This window comes from Narcine bancroftii, chromosome 14, assembly GCF_036971445.1.
Source record: "Narcine bancroftii isolate sNarBan1 chromosome 14, sNarBan1.hap1, whole genome shotgun sequence".
In the NCBI taxonomy this organism is placed as follows: Eukaryota; Metazoa; Chordata; class Chondrichthyes; order Torpediniformes; family Narcinidae; genus Narcine; species Narcine bancroftii.
Window position 1 is genome coordinate 68,286,245 of NC_091482.1, and position 20,707 is coordinate 68,306,951.

At 41.3% G+C, this 20,707-nt stretch overlaps 1 protein-coding gene across 1 annotated transcript in view; it reads left to right on the forward strand.

Moving 5' to 3' along the window:
* The window catches only part of LOC138749484 (ammonium transporter Rh type C 1-like), a 104,680-nt gene that overhangs the window by 36,410 nt on the left and 47,563 nt on the right, over positions 1 to 20,707 (forward strand). The window contains exon 2 of the mRNA XM_069910881.1: positions 5,080 to 5,203. The gene's annotated coding sequence lies outside the window, so the exon portion shown is untranslated. The remainder of the gene's footprint in view (positions 1 to 5,079; positions 5,204 to 20,707) is intronic.

The following is a 20,707-nucleotide window of genomic DNA, read 5'->3' on the forward strand; positions in this document are numbered from 1 at the left end:
AAAATACTGCAACCTTGGGAACTGTGCCCAAGACCTGTGTCAGTGCCTCGATTCCTGTGCTGGGCAGTGGGCACAAGGAGCTTACAGAATCTGGGCAGCAGTGGACTGGTGCAGGGCACCATAAAGGCTGACTGGCTGCATCACAGTTTGGTATGGGAACACCAATACTCCTGAGTGTAAAATCCTGCAAAAGGTAGTGGATACAGCCCAGGACATCACAGGCAAAACTCTCCCCACATTGAGAACATCAACAGGGAACACTGCCATTGGAGAGCAGCAGCAGTTATCAAGAATCTGCACCACACAGCACATGCTCTGTTCTCACTGCTACCATCAGGAAAGAGGTTCAGGAACAGCTGCTACCCCTCCACCATCAGACTCCTCAGCGACAAACTCAATCAGGGACTTGTTTAAGGACTCTCACTTTTGCACTTTATTGGTTTTATTTTCTCTCTGTATTGCACTGTCAGTTTGTTTACATTTCTTTCTTGGTTTGCATGTGTATATATCATACTGAATACTGTTTTTAAAACCACCAATAAGTGGTAATGGAAACATGGAAGACAAACCTACAGCATGTTGACCTCTCCGGCAGATCAGCAAGAGAAATTCTTGTTCACTCCAGTAAATAAAAACCCAGCCTTTCCAATGTTGCCCTCGAGTCCCAATAACTTAAAACCATAAGTCCATAATACATAGGAGCAGAAATAGACTATTCAGCCCCACCATTCAATCATAAAGCTGATTCATCTTCCCACTCAGCCCCACTGCACAGCCTTCTCCCATAACCTTTGATGCACTGAATAATAAAGAACATATCAATCTCTGTCTTAAATACACCCAAAGACCTGGCCTCCATAAGTTCCTGTGGCAACAAATTCCAGATTTGCTACCCTCTAGCAGAAGAAATTCCTAAGCATTTCTGTTCTAAGTGCGCACCCTTCAATTGTGAAGTTGTGCCCTCTTGTCCTAGATTCTCCCACCAAGGGAAACAAACATTCTACATTTCCTCTGTCCATGCCTTTCAACATTCAAAATGTTTCAATAGAACACCCTACCCCCCCTCCCCCATTTCTTCTGTTAAATACTCCTTTGGCCTATCCCATCATCCTAGTGAACCTCCTTTGAACCCTTTCTAATGTCAGCACATCCTTTCTGAAATGAAAATACCAAAACTCCAAGTGAACTTTCACTAATGCCTTATAAAATGTTAACATCACATCCCTGCTCTTATATTCTATTCCTCTTGAAATGAACGCCAGCATTACCTATGCCTTATTCACCCACCGACTCAACCTGCAAGCTTACCTTCAAGCAATCCTGCACGAGGACTCCCAGGTCCCTTTGCATCTGTGGATTTTCAATTTTCTTCCCATTTGGAAAATAGTCTGCCCATTTATTTTTTTCAGACATGTACCAGCATTGTATATCATTTGCCATGTCTACTATTCTCCTAATCTGTCTAAGTCCTTCTGCAGCCTTTGTGTTTCCTCAACACAACCTGGTCCTACTATTTTTGTATTATCTGCAAACTTGGCTAAGAAGTCTCTCATTCCATAATTCAAATAATTAATATACAACACAAAAAGAATAGTCCCCCAACACTGATCCCTGTATTCCAACTCTGCTTCCTGTGTGCTCTACCCATGGGCTTTTACCATGTTAATTAGGCTCATGGGCGGCACCTTGTTAAATGCCTTCTGAAAATCCAAATACACAACATCCACTGAATCTCCCTTATCCAGCCTGCTTGTCACTTCCTCAAACAATTCCAATAGGCTTGTCAAGCAAGATTTTCCCTTGGGGAAACCATGTCATCACGTCTTGTGCCTCCAAGTCTCCGTAACCTTTTGCAACCACTCATGTCAGGCTAATCGGCCTATAATTTCCTATCCGCTGCCTCACGCCCTTCTTGAATGGTGCAGTGACATTTACAATTTTAAAGTCCTCCGGAACCATGCCAGAATCTATTGATTCCTGAAAGATCATTACCAACGACTCCATAACCTCTACCGCTACCTCTTTCAGAACCTGAGGGTACAATCCATCTGGAGACTTATCCACCTTTAGACCATTCAACTTTCTGAGCACCTTCTCCCTTAAAATAGTAAGTGCTCTCAGTTCCCTTCCCTGATACCCTTTGACATCTGGCACACTGCTAGTGTGTTCCATAATGACAACTGATGCAAAATACTCATTTTGCCATTTCTTGTCACCCATTATCATTTCTCCAGCATCATTTTCTAATGGGCTACTCTCACTTCTCTTTCATTCTTTATATATTTGAAACGTTTTTTTTGCATTTTGATGAAAGTTTTCTGCTCTCTTTCCAATTTCATGACGTCCAACCTGGAGCGAGGCATCCAGAATTACACTCAGTACTCAGTGTGGTCTCATCAATGCCTTTTATTATGATAACCCACCCTTTGTACTGTGTACCTTTTTCATAAAAGCAAACATGCCAAACTCCTTCACCATTCTGTCCACCTGTTGCCCCTTTCAGGGAACACTCCATTCAACAACTCTCTTCGGGGCTCTCCATCTACTGTGTGAGTCCTTTCCTGGTTTTGCTTCCCAAGTTGTAACATCTCAAACTTATCAGAGATAAATTCTGTTTTCCATTCCTTGACCTCATTAAATTGACCGTATCATAACCTGAGACATCCTTTCTGACTGTCCACTATCCTTCCAAATTTGCAAATTACTGTGTCAGCAACCTGGTCATCCAAATCTCTATGGGCAGCATATTTAACGTAGTGGTTAGTGCCTTTACAGCACCAACGATTGGAACCCAACCAAGGTTCAAATCCCACGCTGTCTGTATGGAGTTTGTACGTTCTCTCCATGTCTGCATGTGTTTTCTCTGGAGACTCCATTTCCTACCACCATTTGAAACGTACCAGGGGTGTAGGTTAATGTGGCATAAATTTTGCAGAACGGATGAGTGGGCTGAAACGGCCTGTTACCATGATGTATGTCTGTATGTCTACATTTAAAAATGTAAAGAACAGTTGGCAGTGGACCCAGCACTGACCCTTACCATTGCTCATTGGCCTCCAATTGCACAACTTTTCAAAGCCAAAAACTTTGACGTGCGGACAAAGTTTTGAAAATGGATAAAATATATTTAATGAATTGTTGACATTCAAGCTCCAGGAAGAAGCTGGCTAATTCGAAGACTGGAACAAAATCCTTCCATCAAGCTAATAATAGGCTGAATTCAGGAAGAAATTGGTTTGATCTTGACATTGTGAAATTCAAAATACCATTGCTGAGAAGAATTTTGTAATTCTTGTTGTCTTCCTGATGTATAAATCCCAATGACACAGAAGCAGTGAGCAATTGAATAAAATGCATTGTCAGTGACTATCTGTGACAGTATTGTACTCCTTGCTCAATGTTCACAGGGGGGTGAAAATAAAAGGAAGGTGGCTTTCTCCATCCTCTTTCCTTTTGCTCTGGAACAAGATGACAGTAGCCCCTTTGATTCACTGTGTCCTGAAATAACTTGTGGCAGAAATTGCAGAGATTGTGCAAAGAGATTAGTATATTGCAAGGGGATAAATATTCTTATTATAGGGATAATTGGAGTCTAATTATTTAAATTTTGATTTAAAATTTTGTTAGAGATACAAGCAATTCCAGCCCACAGGCCCTGTGCTGCCCCAAATGCACTAATTAACCCATGAACCCTGTATGATTTTGGAAGGTGGGATGAAATTGGAGCTCCTGGAGGAAACCCATGGGGAGAAAATACGAACTTCTTGCAGACAGTGCTGGATTAGAAGCCAGATTCCTGTCATGGCATTGCATCAACTGCTACACTAACTGTGCCACAATTCTTTTGTAAAAAGGTTTGCTTCCTGAGTAAAAATTATGGATTATGATAGACATCTTCCTGCTGAATGCAAATTTCAGATTTGCTGAATCACATAGGAAGTTGGAGAAACGTTATATTCACTTTAGTTGAATCACATAATGATGCTGAAACATTGCGTTTGTTCAACTGACCTAAAAAGGTTTTGCCGTTGATTTACGTTTATGCTCAGCATCTGATGCCTCTCATGTCAGCCTCCAACAACTCAGCAAGTTTGCAGATGACACTAAGATTGGAAGAGTTTTGGCAGTGCGGAAGGTTTTCAAAGCTTGCAGAGATCTGGACCAGCTGAAAAGACGGGCTGCAGAAATGGCTGATGGAATTTAATGCGGACAAGTATGAGGTGTTGCATTTTGGAAGGACAAACCAAAAGATGTACACAGTGAATGGTAGGGTACTGAGGAGTTGGGATCTAGAAATACAGATACATAATTCCCTGAAGGTGATGTCGCAGGTAGATAGGGTTGTAAAGAGAGATTTTGGCATATTGACCTTCATAATTCAAAGTATTGAGTATAGGTGTTGGGATGTTGTGGTAAAGTTGTTTAAGACGGAGGTGAGGCCAAATTTGGAGTATTGTGTGAAGTTTTGGTCACCGAACTACAGGAAAGATATCAATAAGATGGAAAGAGGCAGAGAAGATTTACTAGGATGTTGCTCGGACTTCAGGAACTGAGTTATAGGGAAAGATTAAACAGGTTAGGACTTTATTTCCTGGAGCATAGAAGGATGAGGGGAGATTTGATAGAGGTATTTAAAATTATGAGGGGGATAGATAGAGAAAATGTAGACAGGCTTTTTCCACTGAGGGTAGGTGAGACACAAACCAGAGGACGTGGGTTAAAGTGAAAGGGGAAAAGGTTAGGGGAAACATATGGGGGAACTTCACACAGAATGGTGGGAGTGTGGAACAAGCTGCCAGCTGAAGTGGGAAAGAAAATGGTTCAGTGCCGACTAGAAGGGTCGGTTTCTGTGCTATAATGTTTTAAGGGTCTATGATTCCAGTTGCCCTTTTACCACTTTTCCATGGTCACAATGTCCTGGTGCAAGACAAAAGATGACAGCATTGCTGTGAAGACTGTAAACCTTCCACTCTTTCTCCAGTTGTCAGGAAGGATCAGTGAATAGAAACACTGTCGATTTCTCTTTCTGTTTGACTGGCTGAGTTCATGCAATATCTTTGCTTTTGTTTCTTCAACCAGAGATTAGTGACATTTTGGAATTCTCTATCCAAGAGAGCCGTGGATTCACAGACATCGAGAATATTCAAAAGAGGTTTTTACAGAGGAAGCGAATCGAGAGGTATCTCGTTGCTATCAGAGAGAGGTGAGTGGTACCACAGTAAAATAACAGCCATGAATTTATTGAATGTTACAGCATACACAAGGAAGTGGATGGCCTGCTCCTGTTTAGAACCATAGGACAGGACAGCACCACATAGTGACAGACAGAAAACAGGCCCTTCAGCCCTTCTAGTCTGTGCCAAACTATTATTCTGCCTAGTTCCACTGACCTGCACCCATTCCATATCCCTCCATACCCCTCACATTCATATACTTGTCAAAATTTTTCTTAAATGTGAAAATTAAGCCCACATTCATCACTTCAGCTGGCAGCTCGTTCTACACTCTGTGTGAAAAAGTTCCCTGTAATGTTTTCCCCATATTTTTCCCCTTTCTCTCTGAACCAAACATCCTCTGGTTTATATCTTACCGAACCTCAGTGGAAAAAGCCTACTTGCATTTACTCTGTCTAAACCCTCACAATTTTGTATACCTCTTTCAAATTTCCCCTCATTCTTATAGAAACATATAGGATTATGAAGGGTATGGATAGGATAGATGCAGGAAGGTTTTTTGAGCTGGCCGGGGAAACTAAAACCAGAGGACACAGTCTCAAGATTCGGGGGAGTAGATTTAGGACAGAGATGAGGAAAAATAGTTTTTCCCAGAGAGTAGTGAATGTTTGGAATTCTCTAACCAGGGAAGTGGTTGAGGCTGTTTTGTTAAACATATTTAAAATTCGGTTAGATAAATTTTTACATGATAGAGGAATGAGGGGATATGGGGAGAAGGCAGGTAGGTGGAGTTAGGTCATAAATTAGATCAGCCATGATCATATTGAATGGCGGAGCAGGCTCGATGGGCCATTTTTGGCCTACTCCTGTTCCTACTTCCTATGTTCTACGCTCCAGCTTTATATTTCTAATGTTCTTTCACATAAATGTGATTCAAATTCCCTGTACTTCTCAGTGACATTTTTAAGTATCATTTATGTAACTGAGGTGCAAACAAATTCAAATAAGGCTCCTGTCCCAGCTTCTGAATGAGATCACCTACATCCCCTGGAGTCAGTTTTATTACTGTCATTGTAATGTTATTACAGAGATTGCCTGGTGCTTGGTGGATTTCTTCCTCTCTTCCAATCTATTCCATAGTGGTGTGAATGACCATTCCCAGAATTGTTTTATTGTGTAGAGTATGTGGAAAAGGATGCAGGGGTCCTTGTTACGGTTCATCCCCAGCAGCAGCGGGACAGCAAACACTCCGATCTACAGGACTCACACAGAGTCAGACATCCAGAACTGCTGGAAGACACCATCAACTCGGTAAAAGGCGCACTTTGGTCTCCCCAAAACCTGTTGGTCTTTAGCACAAGCAAATGTTGGTGCAGGAATGCTGCTGACTGGTACATTCCAGACTTCAGGAGTACGTGCTGAGGGACACACTGAGGCTTGGCGCAGCTAACGCGAGGGGGATGTGGGGAAGGACCACAGTCTAGAGTCCTCCCATTACCGGGCATTGAGGGGCTGAGACGTGCAGTCATGGAAATGCATGGAAATTAAGGTAAGAGTGGGACAGACTTTGAATGGTTTTCCTTTTGTAAATAATTTATTGTGAATAAAGTCTATTTTTAGTTTAAAGAATTGTTTTATTAGCCCCTATATGGTTCTCTTTTAATATCTTTGGGAGAACTGTTTCATCAAGACATGGATTTGGGAATGGGGGGATGGCTATAAAATCTCCCATGCTCTGAATATTCCTTATCTACGAGGTGCCCAAGGCTGAGTCAGACCTAACTGAATTTTGATGGCGGCGTAATAAAAAAAAACTGTGGTTGGGTGGCTATGTCTGCTGTAGTCCCACAGAAATGTTCCTTTAGCTGGAACTGTCAGTGGATCTTGTCAATTATACTATAATGTTCTGGGGAAAACCAATCCAGGGTCAGGAAGAAGCTAGATAAAGGAAATCTTTATTAGAAGCATGCAGGGGGTGGAATTCAACGTGTCAACATCCTGAGTTAAAGTAAGAATATTAATGTGGCAACTTATTGGAAATTGGTGGGGCCTGCTACACACCTTGCCAACAATCTTTTGCCCTTTATACTCATTCTGTCTCACACATACCAACAAATATATTAAGAATTTGTGACAGAAAGACAAAACACTTTAACAAGATATTGTCAATTCATGAACCCTGTCAAAATGACTTTAGCAGAACAAACTTTGACAACCTTATTAATCCTATGATTTTTTTATTTAAAAAAATGCATCCTATGCATTCAACAGTAACTAAATAAGTAGACCATGTTGAATTCCTGAAGCAAGTTTTCAAACTGAAATGTCATTAGACAAGAAATCTCCTGTGGTGGGTCCCATCCCAAAACATTGGCTACTCGATACTTCCTAAGGACGCTGCATCACCTGCTGAATTTCTCCAGCACTTTTCTATGTTGAACCACAATGTCGATTGCCATTTTCCTCCATGGATGTCGACTAATGCACTGAATTCTTCCAGCTGTTTGTGTTCTGCTCAAGAACCCAACAGTTGGAGTCTCTTGCATACTCATACCTGTGCCAAGAAATTGTTGAGCAGGTTTTGCAAAAGCATGTGAGTACATTTACATTATTGTCTTTCCCAAATTGAGCAATTATTCTGTCACATATTGAAAGTCAATATTGAGATGGATGACGTCAGCATGAAAGACTGTAAATTAAACTGCCATACTAAACTAAAATAGAAGGTCATTGTGCAGCATTTTGGTGTAATTTCCAATGGGGAAATTAAGGAAAATACATTTAGAAATGTCATTCTATACATTTAAAATGTTACTCAAAATATCTAAATAGTTGTGATTCACAGTAGACAACTTAAATCCAAATCAAATTTATTCACTTATCTCTCGGCAGTGTCGGCTAGCATGGTATTGAGCTGAATTGCGTTGCATTTATATTGTACCGATTACATAACTTGCAGAAATAAAATTGGAGCCCTTGTCAGGGTTTGCTGAATTCGGTGGACAGTGTGGATACTCATTTTGTGACTCAAACTCTAATGGTTGCCCCCTTTGGTTTCTGCAGTAAGTTCTTATTTGTTAACGATTGTCTAATTAGAGATAGCCATGAGAAAGCTTTTGAATATCCAAAAATAAGAAAAAATTTATCAAGGCTAAAGGATTCTAGAAGAGATTTTTTTAACCAAAAATATACTCACAATAAATTATTTCCAAATAAGAAAACTGTTCAGTCTTTTTACGTCTATATAATATCAGTTATGCCTATACATTCTCTAAATACCCCATTACCACCCCTGTGGTACCTTGTTTCTCCCTCCCTCTATTGGTTGATGGACTTCCCCTTGGTCTCAGCCCCTGAATGCCCAATGATGGGAGGATTCTAGACTGTGGTCCTTTCCCACAACCCCTTCGCGTTGGCTGCACTAAGCCTCAGCACATGCTCCTGCAGCCTGGAATATGCCAGTCAGCAACATTCACAGACCTAAATCTCCATGTGCTCAAAGACCAACAGGTTTCGGGCTGACCAAAGTGCGTTTTTCACTGAGTTGATGGTCTTACAGCAGTTCTGGACATCTAACTCCGTGGGCGTCCCTGGGAACAGCCCATATATCAGAGACCTCTGTCATGCTGCTGTTAGGGGTGAACCATGACAAGGTCCCTTGAATCCTTCTCCACACGCACTTTGCAAATGTGCATGCAGCAAAGAGGATGGCGACTGTCTCCACTCCACCGCAGTCATCTTGAGAACAACGTGGGTGGTGGATGTATAGTCCTCCCATTACTGCATGAATGGGGCTGAGACCAAGGGGAATTCCCTCAAACAGAGGGGGGAGAAGTAAAAATGTACCAAAGGGATGGTAATGGTGAGTTTAGAGAACAAATGTAACAATGTACATGGATGGGAATGTATAGATATGAATGACACCATGGGTGTGAAAAAAAATTTAATGGTTTTCTTCTTTATAAATAATTTATGGTGAGTAAAGTCTATTTTGGGGAAAAAAAAAGATCATCCAAAATGAAAAGGATCCAAAAGGTCACCATGTATAAGTCACCAGACCATGGGGATAAGGGCGTACCCAACAAGGCCCTCATCCTGATGACCACCTTCATGTGTGGCTGAATCAGGCTGTGCATGGAACCAAAGTATGAGGCCACAAGTCCTGCTACATGCTGAGGTTCTACCTGTCCCAGGTATGGCAAAGGATGGACCTTGCCCCATTGCCATGTCCTAGTCAGCTGTATTTTGCCACACCAGCTATCCTTCATGGAAAAGATTTTCCAGAACTATATCTTTGACCATGAGGCCATCATGCAGTGGTCAGCACAGAATGTCCTACAGAAACTGAGAGAGGAGGACTTGATGGATCCAGTGGGATGGTTCCCTGAGCAGATTGTCCAGGTCATCTGGCAGAATGCCTCACTGGGGCTCACAAACAAGCAGGCTGGTGGTGAGAGGAACCCTCCCAGTCAGATCCTTCCTGTGCAACCAGAACATCACCCATAACGCAAGTTGTCCTCGAGATTACTGTGCTGCAGTGGAGACAGTCGCCCACCATCTTGGGGAATGCAGATTTCATCCCCTGCAGCTGGAAGACCATCAAAGATGCACTTTGGTCTGCCCAAAACCTGTTTGTCTTTCAGCACACGGAGGAGGCAGTGAGGGAATGCTGCCACAGGCACATTCCAAGATGCAGGACTACATGTTGTAGGATTGAGCTTGGAGGTTTAGTGACAAGACAGGGGAGTTGCCTAGGCAGAATTCTGTGAACATACTAGTTCTGATTGATTATACCTTTCAACCTTTTTATTGAGTTTTATATAGCAAGCACACGTTGTATAGAGAACACAAGGTTATCAAATATGAAGAATACAAGTACATTTCCAAAAATAAAAAATAGCGATTTCCCCCTTCCCCCATTCACTGTTGTCAAAATGACAAAAAAGAAGAAAAAAACAAAGAAAAGAACTCTAACCCCCAACCGAAAAATCTGGGATGTTTTGACATAAAATTAAAAGTCGTTTAGTTCTGCTGAATCTATAAAAAACAATACTAACTGAAGGAAAATCCATGTATATACATAAATATAGACAGTGATCAAGTCAAACAGATTTAATGAACACAAAAATAGTCCATAAAAGGACTCCAAATTTTATGAAAATTAGTGTTAGTCTACAACGCAGAACACCTGATCATTTCTAAGTTAAGGCAAGACATGACATGACCACTGAGTCCTAGTGGGAGGAACAGGATCTTTCCATCTAAGTTGGATCGCTCTTCATGCCCTAAGAGTTGTAAATGGAATGATTTGACGACCAGATGAAGAAAATTTCTCATTAATATCATCTAACACTCCAAACAAAGCCGTTAAAAGATCAGGTTCAAAAACATGGAAATCTCCCTCCAATAAGGTTCAAGAGCTCAACAAGACCAGAACATATGTATCAAGATTGCTTCCCTATCGTTACATCTGTCACCTTGGGGATTTAGATCAGGAAATAAAAAGGATAATTTGTCTTTAGACATGCAAGTCCAATGTACAACCTTGAACTGAACTAGAGAATGTCAAGCACGTAGTGAAGAAGTATTAACTAATTTAAGAATCAAATATCAATTTTTGATATTTTTGTCTGAGATAGAAAACTGTAGATCATGCTCCCTTGGTCTTTTAATCTTATTGAGGAAAACCTGATGTGATTTCACCTTGATTGTTTCTCAAGATCAGACTGGTTTCACTAAAAATCATCATTCATATTTTCACATTCATTAATGATTATAAATAATATATTCTCCTTCTTCTAAAATTCCAGAGTGTGTTATCTCTCTGGATGCAGAGAAGGCCTTCGACAGGGTTGAATGGCAATACCTTTTTCAAATCCTATGAAGATTCAATTTTGCTCCTGGTTTCATATCATAGATTAAATTATTATACCATTCACCTTCCTCATCTGTTGTTACAAATAATCAAGAATCTACTCTATTTCACTTACATCGTGGAACTAGGCACGAATATCCTCTCAGTTCACTCATGTTTGATTTAGCATTAGAACTGTTAGGTATTGCTTTTCGTGATTCCGAGGACATCTCCTGGATTTCAAGAGGGGGTATAGTTCACAAGGTCTCCCTTAATGCGGACAACCTCCTGTTATTTGCCTAAAATCTGGAAGTATCTATTTCCTTTTTATTTTGTCATTGCCATCACAATTCAGTCACTTTTCAGGGTATAAGCTAAACTTACACAAGTGAACTTTTCCCCCTCAATACTGTGGTGCCTATCTGTGCCAATCTCCCTTTTTACATTGTTAAGAAGCAGTTTACTTAGGAATTTTAGTTACCAAAAACCATAAACATTTATTTAATAAAATATTTTCTTAATTTATTAAAACAATTTTAAAAAATGTTATCCAAATGGTCCCCTTTCTCTATTTCATTAGTTGGTTGTATTAACTCTATTAAAATTATTACTTTCCCCAAACTTTTACACCTTTTTTATGCATTTCCAGTCTTCATCCCCAAGTCATTTCTTTGATTCCCTTGACTCTATTCTATCTTCCTGTATTTGAAAAACAAACGACCTTGGCTGAATAAGCTTCTTTTGCAAGGATCTAAAAGGAATGGAGGCTTGGCATTTCCGAATTTTAGATACTATTACTGAGAAATCAATATATGTTTTATCTTGTTTCAATTCAATATTTTAATCGATTGGACCGCCCGGTTTGGGTCTCTGGAATTCAGGTCATCTTAGAAGTTTTCTGTTTTATCCTTTTTCAGACTTAGCACTTTTTCTTTACCTTAAGTTAGCAGAATGATATACATTTATGTATCTTGTTCCAATTCATGACATAACCACTGAGTCCTAGTGGGAGGAACAGGATCTTTCCATCTAAGTTGGATTTTTTTTTTCTACCCCTCCACCGTCAGACTCCTCAACAACAAATTCAATCAAGGACTCATTTAAGGATTTTTTTTTTGCACTTTATTGTTTCTTTTATTTTCTCTGAATTGCACAGTTAGTTTGTTTACATATCATTTTTTTACATGTGTATCTATTTGAGTACAGCTTTTTGTACTATCATAAGTGGTAATTCTGTCTCGCCTGCAAAAAAAAGAATTTCAGGTTGTATGTTCTTTTTCTTTTTTTCTTTGGCTTGGCTTCGCGGATGAAGATTTATGGAGGGGGTAAAAAGTCCACGTCAGCTGCAGGCTCGTTTGTGGCTGACAAGTCCGATGCGGGACAGGCAGACACGGTTGCAGCGGTTGCAGGGGAAAATTGGTTGGTTGGGGTTGGGTGTTGGGTTTTTCCTCCTTTGCCTTTTGTCAGTGAGGTGTGCTCTGCGGTCTTCTTCAAAGGAGGTTGCTGCCTGCCAAACTGTGAGGCGCCAAGATGCACGGTTTGAGGCGTTATCAGCCCACTGGCGGTGGTCAATGTGGCAGGCACCAAGAGATTTCTTTAGGCAGTCCTTGTACCTTTTCTTTGGTGCACCTCTGTCACGGTGGCCAGTGGAGAGCTCGCCATATAACACGATCTTGGGAAGGCGATGGTCCTTCAGCGCTTGACGTCCTGCTTTGCGGAAACTGCCAAAATGTTTGGCCTGGAAGTCAGCCTGAAGAAAACTGAGGTCCTCCTTCAGCCAGCTCCCCACCATGACTACCAGCCCCCCCACATCTCCATCGGGCACACAAAACTCAAAACGGTCAACCAGTTTACCTATCTCGGCTGCACCATTTCATCAGATGCAAGGATCGACAATGAGATAGACAACAGACTCGCCAAGGCAAATAGCACCTTTGGAAGACTACACAAAAGAGTCTGGAAAAACAACCAACTGAAAAACCTCACAAAGATAAGCGTATACAGAGCCGTTGTCATACCCACACTCCTGTTCGGCTCCGAATCATGGGTCCTCTACCGGCACCACCTACGGCTCCTAGAACGCTTCCACCAGCGTTGTCTCCGCTCCATCCTCAACATCCATTGGAGCGCTTTCATCCCTAACGTCGAAGTACTCGAGATGGCAGAGGTCGACAGCATCGAGTCCACGCTGCTGAAGATCCAGCTGCGCTGGATGGGTCACGTCTCCAGAATGAATGGAAGGTTGTATGTACTCTGACAATAAATCTGAAATAGAAGCAAAAAATAGTTTGGATTTGAAAAGGTGGTGGATGCAAACTCACTAATAATCTAAATAAAGAATTGTAGAAAATCATTCACAAAGTTGGAAAAGACATGGTTGAAATTATTGCTTTTCCACTGAGCTAGTATACACTTGGTGGGCCTAATTCCCTTCTTTGCTGTTCCACAATTCAGTAACTTCTAAGTACATTATGACCATTATACAATTCTGCTGTACCTAATCTTTTTCCTTGCCTGGCAAAATGAAATTAGTTTTAACAATGTCTTTCTGGAATAAATAATTGGAAATTTGTTCTTCATTTGCAGCACAAGTCACAAAAAAAATCTCAGGATTAATTGTTATGCTGACAAGACATGTTCAGTCAGCACTTTACCTGGCTTTGCATGTTGAAAGCTGTTGCAAAACAAATGAATCCAGATGCAGGCAAGGTATTTTAAAGCAGGCAGTTTTATTTATTTTTTAAATGCAGAAACAGCCATTTAGCTTTCAGGAATTATTGCTTAAAAAGCACTTTTCATGTCCTGAGTCACAAATGGCTTTTTTTCAAAGAAAATATCCTGAGGTATTTTGCAGAGAAATAATCAGACAAGAGTAGAAAGAAGGAATACTGTAAAAGAGGAAGGCTAAATAGCAAGACTTAGTGAAAGTGGAATGGTTTGGTGGAGGGGGGGGGGGTAGTGGGAAATGGTGAAATAGAGTGAGTGGGTACTCAAGGCTCATACAAGATATACAAGATAAGTGAGGGAAGAGATTGCTAGGGCCTTGGCAATAATCTTTGCTTCCTCCATGGACACAGGGGTGGTACTGGAGGTTTGGAGAATGACCAATGTAATCCCCTTGTTTGATAAAAACATAATAGGGTGATTCCTGGGAATTATGGACCAGGGAGTCTTACATCAGTGCTGGGCAAACCTATGAAGAGGTTTCTTAGGGACAGGATTTACAAGCATTTAGAGAAGCACATTCTGCTTATGAATAGTCAACATGGCTTTGTGAAGGGAACGTCCAGCATCACAAGCCTAATTGAATTTTGTGAGGAAAACAAAAGAAGTTGATGAAGGAAGAGTGGTAGAGGTGGTGCATATGAATTTTAGTAAGGCTCATTCAGAAAGTCCTGAGGCATGCGGATTCAGAATTGGCTTATCTGCAGAAAGCAGAGGGTAATAGTAGATGGAACATATTCAAGTTACAAGTGGAGTTCCACGAGGATCTGTTCTGGGACCCCTGCTCTTAGAGATTTTTTATAAATGCCCTGGACAAAGAATTAGAAGGATGAATCAGTATGTTTTGAACCTAACTTGAAGGTTGGAGATTGGAAGGTTTGCTGTCAGTTACAACAGGATATGGACAGGATGCAGAGTTGGCACATTGAATTCAATCCAAATTAGTGTGAAGTGACGAATTTTATAAGGTCAAACATAAAGGTGAAGTATTTGGTTAATGGCAGGAATAATGTGGAAGAACTTGGGGTCCAAATCCATAGATGTCTTAAGGTTGGCATGCAGGTTGATAGTGTAGTTAAGGAAGCTTGTGGTATGGGGGATTGAATTCAAGAGTTGAGAGGTAATGTTGTAGTCTATAAGACTCTGGTTAGACCACACTTAGAATATTGTATATTCAATACAGGAAGGCTGTGGAAACTTCAGAGAGGGTGCAGAAGAGATTTAACTGGATATTGCCTGGATTGTAGAATGATTCTTATGAGGCAAGGTTAACAGAGCTAGGGATTTTCTCTTTGGAGTGAAGAAGGATGCTCACTTCCGCCTTCGGTCATAAACAGACTTTTCAGGTGAACCTTCGTTTGGTGGATTTAGTGTGGCTTCCTTTCCATTGATGAGACCCAATGGAGATTAGGTGACTGCTTGCTGAGTACCTGTGCTGGGCCCCTGCATGCAAGCTGTTAGTCCTGGCCTTATTTGAATTCCCCTCTCCATTGCCACAGACTCATCGATAGCCAGGTTGAGGCCAAACAAGAAGAACGTATATTCCTCCAGAATAATCTGAATCCCAAAGATAGGGTGGTCTGGTTGGCCTAGCGGTTAGCGCCACACCTTTACAGCACCAGCGATCGGGACCAGACCGGTGTTCGAATCCCGTTCTGTCTAGAAGGAGTTTATACATTCTCCCCATGTCTGCGTGGGTTTTCTCCGAGGGCTCTGGTTTACCGAAGGTGTAGATTAATGGGGTGTAAATTGGGTAGCACGGACTCGTGAGGCAAAATAGCCTGTACCGTGCTGCAAATCTAAATTTAAATTTAAAAAAATTTAAAACATGAACATTCAATGGCAGGTAACCCTTCCCCCACCCCCCACCCTAATATAGTTCCAATGATAAATTCGAACTTTACCTGCTCCTGTTCCCGATATTTCTCAAAACTCTTTCGCTGCCCTCAGTGGTCTCCTACCCTACCTGAACGAAATACAATGTCGGAAAGTGTACAGTTGTGCACTTTGATAGAAAAAAATAAATGGGCAGACTATTTTTGTAAATGGGGAGAAAAATTTAAATCCCCAGATGCGAAGGGACCTGGGAGTCCTCGTGCAGGAGAGCCTGAAGGGAAACATGCAGGTTGAGTCGGTGGTGAAGAATGAAAATACAATGCTGGTGTTCATTTCAAGAGGAATCGAATACATGAGTAGGGATGTGATTTGAGGCTTTATAAGGCACTGGTGAGGCCTCACGGAATATTGTGAGCAATTTTGGGCTCTTTAAGAAAAAATGTGCTGAAATTGGAGAGAGTTCAGAGGTGGTTCACTAGGATGATTCGGGAAATGAAAGGATTCTCATCTGAGGGGCATTTGACAGCTCTTGGCCTGTATTCATTGTAATTTTGCAGAATGAGGGGGGAACTCAGTGAAACATTTTGAATGTTGAAAGACGTGGACAGAGTTAATGTAGAAGCTACTTCCCATGGTGGGAGGGTCTAGGACAAGAGAGCACAACTTCGGGGATTGAAGGGTGTCTGCTTAGAACAGAAATGCATAGGAGTTTCTTCAGCCAAGAAGGTGGGGAATCTGTGGAATTTCTTGCCACAGGCAGTTGTGGAGGACAAGTCATTGGGTGTATTTAAGGCAGAGACTTGATTAGCCAGGGCATCATAGCTCACGAGAAGAGCGGGCAGTGGGGCTGAGTGAGAAAATGGATCATCTCATGATGAACAGCTTCCCCCAACCTATTTCTTGTGACACTGGAAGTTTACTAAATTTTACGATGGGTCCCTCCAGTGGACAAGCTGAGGAAAGGCACTGTTGCTGGCCCACTGAGCGACAGAAAGTGGAATGTGCTTCGCTCAGTTGATGGATTGCGATGAGACAGCTTGTCCCACTGGAGCAAATGGAAGGCTGCATCTACGCTTGGTGATCAGCCCACTTCTCAATCTTTTGACTTCCTTTACGCTGATTATTTCAATCTATAACTTGGAGATGCTCTGGCAGCATCTGACGTCAGTGAACATTTCAGATCAATGACCTTCCCTTTGAACTAACTATAAATGCATGCTCTGGTTTCCTCTGACCTTTCAAAACATATGGGGTTGCTGTTAATTGGGGTGATTTGGCAGCACAGGCCCAGAGGGCGCCCGTAACTGTGCTGTATGTCTAAAAGTAAAGAATTTCTCCAATTCTCTTGAACAATTGAACAAAAAAAAAGAGCAGCACGGTTGGAGTAGCCAGCGATCGGGACCAGACTGGGGTTCGAATTCCACATTGTTTGTAAGGAGTTTGTGTGTTCTACCCATGTCTGCGTGGGTTTTCCGCAGGGGCTCCGGTTTCCACCCACCCTTCAAAATGTTTTAGGGGTATAGGTTAATTGGATGGCATGGACTCGTTAACATGCTGTAAGTCTAAATTTTGTTTTAATGTAAAATTTATGGCGGCAATAAGCAGTCCTGATTCATCTAACTTTCAGCAAGTGATTCCATCAAGAACCTCCAATTCCTAGACTTCAGTGCATCTGTAGGGTGGCATGGGATTACAGTGCATGCTGGACATCAGATACTTGAGGTTTGAAACACAAGCCATGAACACGATACAAGTAAATGTAAGGTCATTAAATGCTCTTAGTTTTGTTTCACTCTGAAGATAAATTGTGCACACAGAACAATCTTGAATCTTAACGTTTCTGTTGCTTAGTAATTTCACATTATTATCAATTAAAATGAAGCTTCAAATCAAGTTACGCATCAACTGCGGAAAAACGCACAAACTGCAGATGCTGGAACCCTTTGTGAATGATCAAACTGGAGAGATGTGCTGAGTCTCTTCGGCCTCTCTTTATTTACAGGTCAACTCAGTCTGAGTTCACATGTATTCACGATGTATTATTCAGATTGTAGCTACCCCTCTTTAGGTTACACTGGATCTTACGCTCCTCTATAAATGTTGATGCAATACATTGTGAATTATTAATTAAATTAAGGTGTGTGACCTTGCTAGGTGAGTGATTTATACCACTGATCTGTGTGCTTTTATAGATGTTGCATCTTTGTTGCAAAATGCTGAATTGGAAAAAAAATCCATTGATTGGGAAGAGGAAAAAAAATCATGATTCCTACTTGATTGCATGTAGAAATAGTGAACAATGGCAACATTAGGGTTGAGTTACCTCCTCTCCAGGGTCCTAATTCTCAAGTCTGGATTTCAAACCAACCTGCCTGGATCTTCTAACCCACTCTTTAATTTTTGCTGGATATCTTGACCTTCATCTGATTAGAGGCCAATCTACAGACATCTCTGTCTGGAACGGAGGTGGCCAATGCTTAAGACAAGAAAAAAACTCCAATGGGTTGCTAACAGCCTGCGATATCAAGGTACCAGTCTTCATTCCATCGGGTACATCTACAAGAGGTGGCATCTCAAAAAAGCACCCCCACACCCAGGCCGTGGCCTCTTCACTCTGCTACCAACGGGGAAAAAGGTGCAGGAGCCTGAAGATTAGCACTCAGCGGCACAAAGACAGCTTCTTTCTGCTGCCGTCTGATTCTTGAATAATTAATGAACCAAAGACACTACCTCACTTACCTTTATTCTTCTTGCACTATTTTAATTCATTTTGAAATGTGATTTATTGAAAAGTTGTGACGCTGCCACAAAACAGTGAATTTCATGGCATGTTTATGACAATAAACTCTGATTCCAAATCTGAAAGATGTGGATGGGTTCACGGATGAGAAGGGTATTGGAGGGATATGGTCCAGGTGCAGGTCAGTGGAACCAGGAAGAATAATGGTTCAGCACAGTCAAGAAGGGCCAAAGGGCTTTTTTCTGTGCTGTAGTAATCTATGGTTCTATGCAATGGCAAAATATTATCTTGATTTTACACAGGACATTAAGACCAGCAGTTTACAATGTGCTTCTCAATGAATTTGATAAACTGAAAAAATGGAATGTAATTTATTGCTAAATGTTAACAGAATGGTTTGAACTGCATTCCGTACATTTTTTCATAGCTTCTGAAATTTAGTTACATGCTATTTAGAGCATAGTTCAAAAAACCTTTGCGGTGAAATTCCAAAAATACACCCATGACAACTGTTCAGCCTCATGCTTAGTTATATCACCAGAACAATCTAGAGTCCAGAGCCAAATGAAAGACAAGTTGTTACATAATTCAATCAATCTGGAACATTCTGAGAGGAATAGTGAGGCAATATGAATGGTGAGGCTTTCCATTTGTATGTGCCTAGAACATGCAGGCTAGTGAGGTTTCCAATTGTGAACTAAAATGCTTTTGCAACAATTGCTGCTGTTTCCCAATAGACACTTCAAATTGCACATGGATGTATGATGACTCTGGGCCCATGGGTTTACTATCCGTAATGGTGAGATGCTGAAATAAATCTATAGCAATGACCGTGAGAAATTGACCTTTCGAAATTAACCACAACACACCCTTATCTGAGACACCCAACACAGTTTCTGATAAGCAAATCAGATATTTTCTATACATTTTACCACAAAAGAAATAGTGGCGTTGCTGGATCTGCTGTGCAGCTGGTGTGGATCTGGGAGAGTGGAGACATGGTGCTGCTCCAAATGGTTCAACTGCCTGATCCTAATGCTGGTGGCTCCATACAGGTGTTAAATGATGTTTTTTTTTAAATCTTGAAACCACGGAGGTCTGTGCCCAAGATGCTTGGCAGCAGTCATGACGAGTCGCAGACTCAGGGGAGCACCAGAAATGGGAAGAACACCCTCTATTGAGAAGGAGAAGCATAGGAGATGACCTGACAGGGCGTTGACCACGGTGTCAGACCAGTGAGGGGCTCAGTGGCTGAGGGACCCACACAGGCTGCTGGGGACTTAACGTTGAAGGACCCGCACAAGCTGTGGACTGCTGGAGACTGGTTTGTGGAAACCAGGATTTGAGAGGGCGCTGAAGACAAGAAGGGCTCTCGAAGGGCATTGGGTGCTGTAGACTTTCTGATCGTGTTGAAGGTTTGAATCTGGAGCTCTGATTTCTTATGAATCAAACAAAGCTCTGAGTACCTGTTAGGGTGTAGGACGCTGGAGGCGAATCCATGGACACTCATGGCTTTGCTTTCTCTCGTGCTGTTAAAGGACACCAAGAAACAGAAATGGTGACTCTGTCTGCCTTATGGAATGTAAAAGGCAATTTCATGTAATATTACTTGTTCTGTACTATTAAATGACAATAAAAGAATCTTGAATCTTCATAAAACAAAAGTATGTTTCAGCAGTTATTTTAGCAATTGATGGCAGTCTCTTATGCATGACCTAAAGCAATATTGTCAACAGTACTTAAACTTGTGTACACAGATTCTTTTGCTGTAGTTGCAGACTTAAACTTTGATGAGAGTAGAGCGGTGCATGTTTTCTATATGACTTTTAGCAAAGCCTTAGACGAGGTCCACTTGACAAGCTAGTCTGGAAGGTTAGACCACAAGGGATCCAGGTGATCAGGCGAATTAGATTCAAAACTGGCTTGGTCGTTAGTAGTGCAATACAGTGAAACCCCCATTATAATGCAATCGTTGGGGGTCCATAAAATCTCATTGCGATAAAAGCAGGGTGAAAAATTTGGGAGATTGTTTTAAAGAGGGTAAATTTTTATCTTTTAATCAGATGAGGGAAGGTTTTGGTATTGATAAGAACTCTTTGTTTCTTTATTATCAAATTCGATCTTTGGTAAGATGTCTGTTTGGTAGAGAGATGATTTGACCTGAAATGACTAAATTTTAGACTTTTCTTATGAAGGTACCAGAGAAGGGTTATATTTCATTTATGTATCAAATATTACAGGATGGTCTGGATAAAAAGGGTTGGGATAGATCTAAAAGTAAATGGGAAGTGGATACTGGTTTTATTTTTTCCAAAGATGATTGGTTAGATATCTGTTATGATCGGGTAACTCGATTGATAAATGCTCGTTATGCAATGA